The sequence below is a fragment of the Mirounga angustirostris genome, unplaced genomic scaffold (genome assembly GCF_029215605.1).
Source record: "Mirounga angustirostris isolate CCGP_5_RB_7025 unplaced genomic scaffold, mMirAng1.0.hap1 SCAF_3, whole genome shotgun sequence".
NCBI lineage: Eukaryota > Metazoa > Chordata > Mammalia > Carnivora > Phocidae > Mirounga > Mirounga angustirostris.
Window position 1 is genome coordinate 37,479,066 of NW_026991711.1, and position 14,828 is coordinate 37,493,893.

At 34.1% G+C, this 14,828-nt stretch overlaps 1 non-coding gene across 1 annotated transcript; it reads right to left on the reverse strand.

Annotated features, from left to right (window-relative positions):
- Window positions 1-365: 365 nt before the first annotated feature.
- On the reverse strand, window positions 366-491 carry LOC123840110 (U6atac minor spliceosomal RNA). The gene has a single exon (XR_006789920.1). It is a non-coding gene; the product is annotated as a U6atac minor spliceosomal RNA (small nuclear RNA).
- Between the last annotated feature and the right edge of the window lie 14,337 nt (window positions 492-14,828).

The following is a 14,828-nucleotide window of genomic DNA, read 5'->3' on the forward strand; positions in this document are numbered from 1 at the left end:
ACTACTATGTGTGTAACTTTAGGCAAGTTAATTCACCTTTTGATGCCTCTATTATGTCACTTGTAAGATAGGGATAATGATAATACTGACCTCACAGGATTATTTAGTGTTAATAAGTTCATACTTGAAATGTACTTAAAATAGTGACTGTCATATAAGTGACCAATAGTTACTACATATTTTTTATAATATCCCAAGGTGATCTTTCAAGAAATCTTAATTATTCGGGTTTTTTTTTTTTAAGTTTTTAAATTAAATTCCAGTTACTTAACATACAGTGTAGTATTAGTGCAATATAGTGATTCAATGCTTCCATACATCACTCTGTGCTCATCACAAGTGCACTCCTTAATCCCTACCACCTATAAAAACGATGGTTAGAGACCATGAAGTAGGTGGCAATGCCTTAACTGTATGCATGCTGTCAGGCCCAAGGGTCTCTTCCATCCTTGTAAAGGGGAGTGCTAACCTTCTCTCCTTTTATACAACATGAAATCTTACTTGAACAGGAGAGGCATCACTTTCTTTCACAGTAGATTTCTAATGGTTCAAATACCTAAAAGAATAACAACAAACTAAATAGCATATGCTCTTCAGAGCCAAGGTCACCTACCACAAAGCAGACTCAAAATATACTTACTTTACATATTCACTAGCTAGCTAAACTACAAAAGAGAATTTTAAAGGTTTTGTTGTTGAAATTATAAAATTAAAACTACAGCAGTAGAATATTTGTGAAGCCTTTTGTTTCATTTTCTGCTAAATGAAAACAACTTTCAAAAAGTTAACTGGAATGCTTTTATTTGTTTCCTGTCACACATTCTAAATGGCCTTTAAAAGTCAGTAGCTGTTACTCAAGAATAATGAGGTATATTATTCTTTCAATGCACATGTAAATCTCCAATTAACACTAATGGGATTTATGGCAATGAAACCAAAGGGAAACCTACTTCAGTGTCTCAAAATAATCTTTATTTTTGATATCTACCTTTTTACCATCTAAGTGCAGTCAAGCAGAAATAAACAAGTTAGTATTAAGCATCAATTTGACACTTCCATTCATGCTGACATCCTGAAATACTGTCTGTAAACAGTAATGTGTTTTAAAGCAGAGATGTGGCTTTAGATTTTAGTTAAGGATTTATATGTCCCTCCCTCCTCTGCCATTAACATTAAAATTATAAAAAGTAAGCATGTGCAGTCCTAGTATTACTTGAGAAATATAAAAAAGGTGATTTTTTTTAAATATGTGTGGCAAAACATTTTTAAGAACAGTATTTCAGAAGATTATCCTTTTCACGGGAATCTAGAATCCTAATATCTCTTTGAGACAATCATATATCCCTCTTTAGTAAATATTTATTTTTTAGATTTCTATAATTTTAGTCTTCTTCATATAGTGAAATCTTCATAGAAGACAACTTTTAAGTGGAAAAGTGAAATACCATGAAGTTACTACTGAATTGAAATAGCATCTTAAAGAATATATATTTTAAGGTATTGTGAAACCACCTGAAAAAGATATGAGAGCATAACTGAAATAATTATTTTTATTAGTCTAAGTGTAGAACGATCTACAGGGACTCTAGCCATAGACCTCTGGTAGAATTTGAATCTTTAAGATAATTCTACAGACATTAGACTACACAGTGAAAGTGTAAATCCCTGTGTAGAAAGAACAAATAAGCCCAGTTTAATAGAATTCAATCAAAAAATAATAAAAGATATGATAATATCCAGAAAGCACATGTTGATATAGCCCAAACCTATTAATTTGCTATGCAATTATTTGTGTTTGAATGCCTGAATAAACACATCTTCTAGAAAAACTATTTAAAGCAAATATAGCAAGTAAATAGCTTACCAAAACATAGGAAAAATATATTTCTTGACTAATAAAATAGAATATTCCCCTCTAAAAGTCTTGGCTGATAAAGTAAAATGGCCTTCAAACTGAGGTATTTATCTAATGTCTACTCATCTAGAATGTAATCATGTCTAAACAAGGGTTATCATTCTTCTCTAGGTAAAGAGAAGTTGACATTTTAAGAAGCTAACCTATTAAAATAACAGGAAGGTTTTATTTTTTTTTTTAATTTTTTTAAAGATTTTATTTATTTATTTGAGACAGAGAGAATGAGAGACAGAGAGCATGAGAGGGAGGAAGGTCAGAGGGAGAAGCAGACTCCCTGCCGAGCAGGGAGCCCTATGCAGGACCCGATCCCGGGACTCCAGGATCATGACCTGAGCCGAAGGCAGTCGCTTAACCAACTGAGCCACCCAGGTGCCCCAACAGGTAGGTTTTATTTAACATGCCCATTCATCTAAGAAAAATTTATTGACTTCTTAGAGATTAGGCCTGGAAGAGTGCCCAAACCACAGCAGGCACTTGATAAATATTTTTTGAATGAATAAATTAATTAACTAAATTTTCAGAAATCCTATTTGCAACATTAGAAATGTATTTAAGTCTCTCCTGTACCATGACTCTCAATGCCAGACATTAAGGTCAAGATATACTAGCTGGTTTTATAAAGTTCAAAGTGTGATTGGATATATTCAGATGCCTGGTGGCTCAGCTGGTTTACTGTCCAACTCTTGATTTCGGCTCAGGTCATGATCTCAGGGTCCTGAGATGGAGCCCTGCATCAGGCTCCAGGCTGATTGAGGATCCTACTTTAAGATTCTCTCCCTCCCTCCGTGCCTCCCTCTCTCTCTCATAATAATATTAATAATAATAGTGATTGGATATAGAGGAAAAAGCAAATTATCATGATTTAATATAATAAGTATGATGAATATGGGAAATGACATTTGAACGGATTAATGTCATTGCATAACAGTATGTGCATACAGAAAGTCTATTGTAGAATAAAATATTAAGATTTATTTTAAAATATATTTTACATGATCACTTTGTTAATTCATCCCTATATACCATAATCTATCAGATTATGTCAATGGATATTCTTTAGGAAGTCCGATAACACAAAGTATACTAGAAAATGGTTAATCATATTTTTTGTATTCTTTTTGATTAAAGAAAAGTAAAAAATGTGACCTATAGTGTTTCAAAAGTTATACATAAAATTATATTTATTTGTTCAACCTAATGATTACCTTATCATGAAATAAGCAATTTGCACTCATTTTGTTGATGATACTGTCAGTTTTATCATGTGGAATGTTGGTTACTCATAGTTTAGGGGAGTATAAGAGTATTTCTGCTTTTTTGTGTGATCATATTCATGACAACTGGGATTTTATTTACATGTGACTGGTAGATGAAATTGTTTAACACTGATTTATAATCATATGGATTGTTAGCTTCTTACCTTCTAACATGACCATACAACTAATCCTGACTGATAACCTGTTATCTATGCAATGGTTGTATCACTCCAAGTGGTAGGTCATCAGGATCCACTGGACCCAAGTGTCTACTGGACCCAATTTTAGTTTTTGAGTTTCTTTTTTGAAAAGTTCTAACTCTTTGTAAGATGTGATCTTTTATGACATTTTATTGTTTTTTAGCTTTCCTCCAAAGAACAAGAAGAAAATTTATTATTTTTAATTGAATAAAACTCATTCTATCCCATAATTAAAATATACATTCACTGCATCTTTTTATAAATCTAACATACACATTGTATCTTAGTTACCTTATATCGTTTACCCATGGGTTTGAACTATGCAAGTCCACTTATACACAGACTTTTATTTATTTATTTTAATAAATACAGTACAGTACCATAAATGCAGTTTTTCTTCCTCATGATTTTCTTACTAATGTTTTCTTTTCTTTAGCTTGCTCTATTTTACGAATACAGTATATAATAAATATAACATACAAAGAATCTGTTAATTAACTGTATTATCAGTAAAACTTCTGGTCAACAATAGACTATTAGCAGCCAAGTTTTTGAGGAGTCAAAAGTTATACACACATTTTGGACTGCACAGGGGCTCAGCACTACCAACCCCCCTGCTGTCCAAAAGCCAACTGTATTTCCCATACATTGAAATATTTTGTTGTTTAATTTTCCTAAGAATTACTTCATCATTGCTCATTTATTATTCCCAACTATGCTAAAATAAATCTAAAACAAAAAGAAAATGTACCAGAAGAATGATGGAATCACCTAGAAAGATGATACAATAAGAAACTGATCATCTTTCAGCTTTCTTAACATATTGCCAAAATTACTGCATCACCCTCCAAGAATGTATTACATTCTGCCTTTACATTTCACTAGATAAGTTGAAAATTCATAATGTCTCAATTTATCCTTTAGGGGTGCCTGGGTGGGTCAGTCAGTTAAGCGTCTGACTTTTGATTTAGGCTCAGGTAATGATCTAAGGGTTCTGGGACTGAGCCTTGTGTTGGTCTCTCCGCTCAGCAGGGAGTTCAGTCTGCTTGTCTCCCTTTCCTTCTGCCGCTCCATGCTCGCACTCTCATGCTCTCTCTTTCTCTCTCAATCTATAAGATAAATAAATCTTAAAAAAAAAAGAATGTCTTAATTCATCCTTTTAATAGCAAAGAGAAGAAAACAAAGAAGACAGTTTATAATTATTATATGAATCAAAATGAATGCAAAATTATTCATAACAGCACAGTTGACATTAATCATAATAGGGAAATTGATCATATAATTCTGTAAATCATATAGTGCATAACTAAGGACAAAAAGAAAATGTGGTATTTACTTCCAGTTAGTGCCATTCAATGGGAAGAACTTCATCATGCCAAGGACCATTCCATTTTCCCAAAGGAAAATGTGACAATATTAATTCACTTATATTTCTCCTGGTATTCTGAGGGTTAAATAACCACTATATGATCACAGAAAGTCACAGATGAACTGCCCAATATTGGATATTTCAGAGATGCTATCTAAAAAATTTAAAAATGTTTTATGTGTTTTATAGGCATTCAGACTCATAAACATCCATACAACCATGAAGTCACAAAAACTGTCAGAAGTTTCTCAGAAGCTTCTCAATAGGCTTAGTATAGAAATGATTATGTACCTAAAAATATAAAAATATATATCCATTTATTTATTTATTTATTTATTTATAGAGAGGGAGTGGGGGGGGGTGGCAGAGGGGCAGGGAGAGAGAGAATCTTAAGCATGCTCCCCGTCCAGTGTGGAGGCCAACTTGGGGCCTGATCTCAGAATCCTGAAATCATGACCTGAGCCGAAATCGAGTGTCAGATGTTTAACTGACTGAGCCACCCAGGCACCCCACACCCTTCCTTTATTTATTTTTAAAGATTTTATTTATTTATTTGACAGAGAGAGAGAAAGAGCATATAAGCAGGGGGAGTAGGGGAGGGAGAAGCAGGCTCCCCGCTGAGCAAGGAGCCTTATGCGGGGCTCGATCCCAGGACCCTGGGATCATGACCTGAGCCGAAGGCGGACATTTAACTGACTGAGCCACCCGGTGCCCCCACACCCTTCCTTTTAAATGGCAAATAAAATGAATGCAAATTTTATTATATGCTTTGTTCTTAAACAAATAATTTAATAAAATTTTTAAGTCTTCTGGCAAAATTAGATTTTTTTCCCTACTAATTTTCAACACAGTCTCATAAAAGGCACTTTTCATTGACAATGGATTTCAATTGTGACAAAAATCAAGCAAAAAGAGGGATAAGATAAAGAAAAAAGATGTATTAAGATGCTAAACTGGGAGGAAATCTGTCCTAGCAGGGTTTTAGGAGTTATTATCCACTGTCTGCTTTTCCAAAGATATGGACGTATTGCTTTTTATGAGTCTTCAGGGAAAAAAAGTAAAATTCAACTTCAGTGGCTTTTCAGAAAAAAAAGATCTGTTAAGGCTATTGGTTAATAATTATAGACATTGTGAAATTACCTAATAGCAAACATATTTTTTTCCAATCAAGATGCATATAATTTCTGTGCAGTGAAAATGATAACTCCAAAGGTTAGACTAAATACCCAGCTGGATATCAACCAGTTTTGTATTTAATCCAGAAATTTATCCAAAAACTCCTTTATTAAACTATATTGAATACTTAGTATCTTTAATGGCATTTGAACAACTTTGAAAATCTTAGTGATCTCCTATTAATTGACTTGAATAAAATTTTAATACATACTCATTACATATTTTTAGGAGTTATGTTCTTAACTTTTGGGAAATTACACTTCAATAGTTTTAGAGTTTGTCCTGTTAATACACCCAAGTGGAGTAACCTGACAATCATTTAAACAGTGTTGCTTAAAAAGTATACCTCATGGCTGCTTAAGCACTGACATATTTTCTTATCCCAGAGTGAATCCCAAGTGGCAGAACTTTAACTTTATGAATCTTTTTCTCTTTTATTTATTTTTTTATTCTCTAATGATTTTGTATTTTTGCTTTTTTTTCTGGTTCAATCATGTTCAAGAATTGGTTTTCCATATAAAGCCAATGTCTACTAAGGCATCAGGATATCTGGCTTGCTGGACCTAATCTCTCAGCTGTTAGGAAGACCACTTCTTGCAGACCAGAAACTTTAGCAAATTTGAGGCATCTTAAAATGAGACTAATTCACACATAAACAATACTTAAACAAGATTAAATTTTCTAGACAGTGATTAATTCTCTGGCTTGGTGGTTGCTCAATTGATTTTATGGCTCTAGATTTATAGTGCAAACTCAAGGAGGTCTATATCTTGCTGCATCTGTGTAAACAATCAGGCTACACAGAATGAAACCTGCCCTTTTTTGCAACGAAGAATAACTTTTAGGGGCGCCTGGGTGGCTTAGTCGGTTAAGCATCTGCCTTTGGCTCAGGTCATGATCCCTGGTCCTGGGATCAAGCCCCACATTGGGCTCCCTTCTCAGTGGGAATCTGCTTCCCCCTCTCCCAGTGACCCTCCCCCTTGCTCCTGCCCCCACTTGCTCTCCCTCAAATGAATAAATAAATAAAATCTTAAAAAAAAAGAATAACTTTTAGAGACCTCTATAATCATAATGGAGAGTAATATTAAGATAATTCATTTAAGTATCCAGATTTGGTGAAGTTCCTTATTACTTTCAGATCTTTGTGTGACTGATATACATATAATCATTCAGTGGGGGAAAAAGAAACAAAACAAAACTAATGATTTGGTTTTCTTACATTGTAGAATGTTAACTAGTTTTGTATATAATCTAGCAATCTTATACTAACATTTTTTATTAATTGCCTATAAATACTTAGCACTTCAAATGCTCTCTGAACCAATTTTAATATCTGACTAGTTTCCTCACTAATTAGTTGAATAAACTCTTTGACACATACTTACTATATATTTATATGAGAATCATCTTTTTCAATTTTTGAACATTATACTTTAACATATAAAAAAAGCACATGAATATTTGTCCCTGTTGTCCCTACAGTAAGAATAATGAGGCTACTTAGCTATCCCACTGGTTTTAAATACTGAAATTTTAAAAGTTGAGCAATTATTTTCTTTGTAAAAGAGTCCAATTATACTATTTTAACCACATTTTCACATCATATTACTTTCAATAATTCACCAAGAGAAGATATCAGAATTTATCCTAAATCAGGTAAACGCAATTCGACTGTCTGGTTGGAGGGAGCAGTAAAAGAAGGCATAGTTGAAAAATACCATGTATTGAACTTTTCTACATACCAGATATTTTTACCTGTATTACTTCTTGTATTCTTACAACCATGTAAGATCGTTTAGCTTACATCCATATATTCTGCTAGGTAATTGCCATACATTGCCTATCCTAATATTCATTACACACTATTGCAATTAATTTTAAGTCTATCTTTCCTGATAAATACATCATGAAGGGAACTTTGTTTTCTTTTGTTTTTTTTTTTAAGATTTTATTTATTTATTTGACAGACAGAGACACAGCAAGAGAGGGAACATAAGCAGGGGAAGTGGGAGAGGGTAAGCAGGCTTCCCGCTGAGCAGGGAGCCCGATGCGGGGCTCGATCCCAGGACCCTGGGATCATGACCTGAGCCGAAGGGAGATGCTTAACGACTGAGTCACCCAGGTGTCCCAAACTTTATGTCTCTCGTTCACGTGTGTATCCATCGACAAGGAATTGAGTGTGAAATGTATTTTTATTCAATAAATATTAGTTGAATGAATAAATGGGTATATAAATAAAGAAACATTACAATTTATAGCTAGATTAAATCTAAAACGTGTGTTTTGATCAATCCCAAGTAGTATGAATAGATGTAGTTCCTGGTGGAGTTACAAAACATGAAATTATATTTTCCTTCATCCCACTGTTTTCTATAGGATGCTTCCTTTCTTTATTTCATTTTGTTTTCAGCATGACCACCTATCCCCCAGTGACCATGAAAAGTTTAGGTCATGGCTAGAATCAAAGCTTTAATGCCTGCCCAAAAGCCCTGGATTCAAGCCCTGCTTCATCACCCTCCACCAGTAGATCATTTGAACTCTCTAGACCTTAACTTTCTCTTCTCCAATTTGAGTATAAAATTAATGTGTTTTAAAGTGCTATAGAGAAGAAAAAGTGAAATAACTTAAGTGTAAGTACTTAACATAGTGATTGATATGAGTTATCACCAAATAATGTTCTTCTCCATTTTTTTAAAGATTTTATTTATTTATTTATTTGAGAGAGAATGAGAGAGAGAGAGCATGAGAAGGGGGGAGGGTCAGAGGGAGAAGCAGACTCCCCGCCGAGCAGGGAGCCCGATGTGGGACTCGATCCAGGGACTCCAGGATCATGACCTGAGCTGAAGGCAGTCGCTTAACCAACTGAGCCACCCAGGCGCCCTGTTCTTCTCCATTTTTAATTTCCTCTTGATAACCCACAACCAAGGACCATAGGCTCTGCTAAGGAATACGACCTGGCTTACCACAATTTATTGCCAATTTTAGACAACTATTTAATCACTTTAAATCTCATGTTTTCTCTTAATTTTCTCAAATTCAAAATGAGGGAAGTAGAGTAGTAATTCCGAAGCTGGTCCATGGACCAGCAACATCAGCATTATATGGAAATTTATTAGAAAGTAATATTTCATTCCCACCTCTGAACTACTGAATCAAAAGTTGTATTTTTATAAGATCTTCAGGTGATTCATAGGCATATTAAATTCTAAATAGCTCAAACTAAATTACTCTAAGTCATCTTTCTGCTTTGTTATTTAAAAAATAATATCCATGTTATTATATTAGTAACAGTTATACTTTATTAGTTATATTATATTAGTAACAGTTAATACTTTAAACTTTAGAGTTATATACCATTCTAGTTATCAATTGCTAAATTACAATCTGCTACAAAGCTTAGTGGAATGAAACAACTATTTAATTCTGTTGGCAAGGAATTCAGACAGGACATGGCAAGAATGCCTTGTATCTGCTTCACAATGTTTGGGAACTTGGCTGGAAAGACTTAAACTGCTTGCGGTTACTTGAATGAGTCATCAGTGAGGTTCTTCACTCACAAGACTGGCACCTAGACTGGGGTGACTAGAAGGTTAGGTGTATTTGAACTGTTACTGAAATGTCTATGTGAGGCCTCCCAAGAAACTTGAGCTTCTCACAATATTCTAACCTCAGGATGGTGAGCCTTCTGACATGACACCTCAGAGCTTGAAGAGAAAATGTTCTTTTGAACCCAAGGGAGAAGCTAAATGATCAGTTTGGACTTAGCTTTATTTCCAGTGTATTTAATTACTCCAAACACTGACAGACTTGCCTAGTTTCAAGGAAAGAGGATATGAAGCCCCCATTTCCATAGAGAAGTGTCAAAAAATTAGCAGCCATGTTCTTAAACCTGTGCATTAATTATTTTGTATTTATGGAAATGCTTCTCAAAAATCTTCACCAAATTGACTCTTCAAGAAGAATGAACAGGGCGCCTGAGTGGCTCAGTTGGTTGAGCGACTGCCTTCGGCTCAGGTCATGATCCTGGAGTCCGGGGATCGAGTCCCGCATCGGGCTCCCTGCTCGGCAGGGAGTCTGCTTCTCCCTCTGACCCTCCTCCCTCTCATGTACTCTCTCTCTCTCTCATTCTCGCTCTCTCAAAAATAAATAAATCTTTAAAAAAAAAAAAAAGAATGAACAGATAACTGTAGCAATTCTAGAGGAGGTGACATCACCAAGATGGTAGAATAGGAAGTGTCAGCCCTTGTTCTCACACAGAAACACTACTTAACAATGATATAAGGACTAAAATACTTTTATCAGAGGTCCAGAATCCAGGTAAGAAGTTACAGTAACTCTGATGGGCATAAAACCAAGAAAAACTGCACTGAAACAGACAAGAAGAACAATTTCACTTTACCCACATGAGCCCCTCCCTCTAGGTGGAAAAGCTCAGTATGGAGAGAAAGCACCTTGAGTTCTAACTTCCTCCTTAGGGTGGAGAGAGGGAATGATGGGATAAATGGCCACAGTCCCCTGCCTTTCAGTGGGCTTCCTAAGGGGATGGCTTCTATCTCATCTAAGATAGAACACTGAAAGAATAAGCATTGTCTGGATGCTGGACAGCTAGGAATAAAGGAAAAGAGGTGACTTTTGCAGCGATCTTGAGAAAGAACAAAGCTTGAGGTATCCCTAATTTTACAGAGCTATAGTAATTAAAACAGAATGGTGCTGGCATAAAAAAACAAAAACAAAAACAAAAACAAATTCAATATGGATTAAAGTGAGACCCAGAACTGTAAAACACCTAGAAGAAAATGTAGTGGAAAAGCTTCATGACATTGTTGTGGCAATGATTTCTTGGATATGACACCAAAATATAAGCAACAAAAGCAAAATTAAACAAATGGGATTGCAACTGAAAAGCTTCTGCACTGCAAAGGAAACAATCAACAGAGTGAAAAGGCAACCTAGGAAATGGGAGAAATTACTTGTAAACCATATATTTGAGAAGAGATTAGTACCCAACATATAAAAGGGACTCACAATTCAATAGCAAAATCATCATCATCCAATTCAAAATAAGCTGAGGACTTGACTAGACATTTCTCCAAAGAAAACCAAATGGTCATTATGTATATGAAAAGATGAAAAGATGCTGAATATCACTACTCATCAGGGAATGTGAATCAAAGCCACAATGAAACATTATTTCACACCTGTTAGGGTGGCTATTATAAAAGTGTTATATATCCATGAAAGTGTTGGTAAGAATGTGGAGAAATTAGAACCCTTGAATAGTGTTGGTGGAAATGTAAAATGGTATAGCCACTATGGAAAACAGTACAGAGGATCTTTTTAAAAATTAAAAAAACATAATTACTATATGATACATCAATCCCATTTCTGGATACATATACCAAAGAACTGAAATCAGAATTGCAAAGAGGTACCTGAACTTCCATTTTCACTGGAGTATTATTCACAACAGTTAAGACATGGAAACAACTTAAATGTCCATCAATGGATGAATAGATAAATAAAATCTGGTGCATACTATTATTCAGCCTAAATAAAAGAATACTCTGTGATTTTTGACAACATGGGTGAACCTGGAGAACATTATGCTGATGAAATAAATAAGCCAGTCACAAAAAGATAAATACTGCATGATTCATGATTCCACTTACATAAGGGATCTAACATAGTTAATTTCATAAAGCTGAAAGTAAAATGACTATCTGAGGCTAATGGGAGGGGAAACAGGGACTGCTATTTAATGAATATGAAGTTTCAGTTAAATAAGTAAGTCCTAGAGATCTACTACAACATCATGTAATATAATTAACTATACTGTACTGTGCACTTAAATTTTGTTAAAAGGGTAGATCTCATGTTAAGTGTTCTTACCACTGTAAAAAAGTAAAATGAAATAAATTAGCCAAGGTGGAGGAAATAGTGGCAGTTCTGAGAATATAATGTTACTCTAAAAGAAAATACTATCAAATTTTCTTGTTCTACCGTTAAATTGTATAAAATGTTTATATCTCAATGCATTTTGTTTCCGTTAATACTTTAGGAGTTGTTCGGTTAAACCTGAATTTCAGATAAGGGACAAATGATTTTTTAGTATAAGTATGTCCCAAATATTGCAAAGAACATACTTCTTTAAAAAAAAAATCATTATTTACCTGAAATTTAAATTTAGCTGAGTCCTATATTTTATTTGCTAAATCTGGCAACCGTAAGTTTAATTTAGATGTATACCCTCTCCAGTCTTTTATTAATATTGATGTTTTAGGAAGCTGTGTCATATTCACCCGCATTCTTCTCTTACCCTATGATCCAATATGGAGTATATACTAGAGTACATACACCTCAATATTAGGTGTACAGTTGGTCACAAGACAAAGTAATAAACAATGGGTTCAAACAAATGGCAAGCTAGTAGGGATTACACTTTGAGACAGTATTTTTAGATTTCTCTGAATTCTGTTTATCTGTAACCCTCCATTAAAATATTCTAATACTTACATTTATAAAATTTTAGAATCCAGCCTTCAAAGATATTACTAATAATCAACCAGATATATAATCAGTATTTATAGTGAGTTTCACTCTATTAATAAACCCTGTGGAGAACCATAGGATTCTTATGTCCAGAATAGCATGATTATATTCTTCCATCTGTGAGTCTTATACCTTCAACTAAATCCTATGACTATAACTAGGAAGTTAATAAACTTAATAAATGCTGGTTAAAAATTAGAATTTATTGACAGACAAAAAAGAAAAGGCAATTTCCAACATAACCCTATGTAACAGCCAGAGAATTTTAATACGAACTTTTCCAGTCTGTGTTTGACTTCTTTAAATCAGGTTTCCAACAAATTTAATTTTTTTTTATTATTTTACTTCCAAACCTGTAACTAAATATTATAAATATATGATGTTCAGCTGTGGAGGAAATATAGCTGAAAATTTAGTATATATATCCATCCACAGCAATGACAAATAATGGCTCAGTGTTTCCTTTCAGGAGAATCTGAGACACCTTAAACCCTTCCCCTCACTAAATATAAGTGCCTAATACCTTCCATGTCTGATTTTGTGCATTAAAAGCAGGTTACTCAACTGAAGCAAATCCACAGCTATGTTAATTTCTCTGAGGAAAAAAAAAAAGTCTGTTGAAGAAGATAAACCTTTTCCTTTCTCAGATCAAAGGAAAATATACCTTTTTATTTTTGAAAGCTGGTAGGAAAGAATTATAACCACATATTGTAAACTGCATATTAAATCAGAGTTTTGAGAGGAAAACAAACCTTCTTCACTGCTTGCATTAACATTTCTACTGTTTGTATTTGAATATTTTTGCTGATGGGTTAGAAAATAGTGTGAGTTATATATAGCTGAATATCAAAGGAACAAAAATGATGGAACAAAACAAGAATTTCCGGAAAAGCTGTCAGAAAATACTGGCACTCATTATCATAGGAGCAAACATTTTAGTATAGACATAACATGTTATTAGCCTTCTTTTCCTTTTAACATAGCTCTCTATATTTTCAAGGTGACTTAGAATCATGATGTGATTAATTCTCCCAAATTCTCATGGTGCCAATACATGCACATGTTATTTGTTAGCAGTGATATGTTGTTAGAAATTACCCTTCAATTTCCTATTTACATCTGAAGTACAATCTTTTTGGATTTTCAAATTTAAAAGCATATCCTCTCAATCAGAAACTTATAATAAGTGCTTACAGGAAAGTAAGCATATAAACCAAGATGCCTGTTACTAGGTTTTAACAACACATCTTCTTTTTTTGAATTACTAATTTGATAGAAATATATTAAACATCGTGCTAGGTAAGAAACAAAATATTAAAGACGTTATTTTAAGTGTTTTGCTAATAATGCTTACAAAGGATTGAGAAAAAAATCATTACAAGGAGAGATAAATAATACATGTATATAGTTAAGTAAATAAAATGAGGTTTTCCGTTTAATCAATCATTTATTGGCAATGTATTGTAATTTGTGCTTTTTTTTCTTTTTTTGTACAGATAAATATAGTACTTTCTGATGGAAATTGGAAAGAGTTGATGACATGGAAAAGATAAAAAAAAAAAAAAAAAACTTGGTGCATACTGTAGCACAATTCTAATTATAAATAAAAGGTAATAAATGAGTTTAGTGCCCAGTGAATTTGGGGCACAGAGTAGATGCTCAATATGTATTTGTGGAAAGAAGGAAAGCACGGAGGGAGGAAGAAAAGGTTATGGTCCTTGGCTGTAAGAGTTGTGGTAGTTTGTGTCCAATATGCTACTGTTCATTTCTACCCTCTCAGTAGACACATGCCTTTCCTTCATTAAATGCCATCTATTTCTCCACCCTCTGGATCTGGTTTGGCATGTGACTGCTCTGGAAAAATCAAATATGGTGGAAATGACCCTCGCCGATTCCAGGCCTAGCCACTGAGAGGACTGGTATCTTCCCCCGGCTGCCTTATAATACTTTCCCTTAGAAGCCAGCCACCATATAAGAAATTAGACTATACTGAGACCATTAAACTTTCAGCAGCCCAAATGGAGATTAAAGCACTATGTTAAGAGGTGAAGGAGTACCAAGGCACCCATAACGTAAGTGAAAAATTTTATATTGGATATCCAACGCAGTAGAGGCTTAAGATGTCTGCAGCTCCGTGTGCTATCGGACTGCAATTGCATGTGAGATACTAAGCTAATGCTACTCCCTGAGCCCAGTCAATCTAAAAGTCAAAGGGAAATAATAATTATTATTTTAAGCCACTAAGTTATCATGGAATTTATCACTCAGTAACAGATATTTAAAATAAGAGCTCTGTTCATGTTCAAATATACCATGAAACTTTGATAAACTCTGTTCAAACTGACTCGTGTACATGTCTTTAC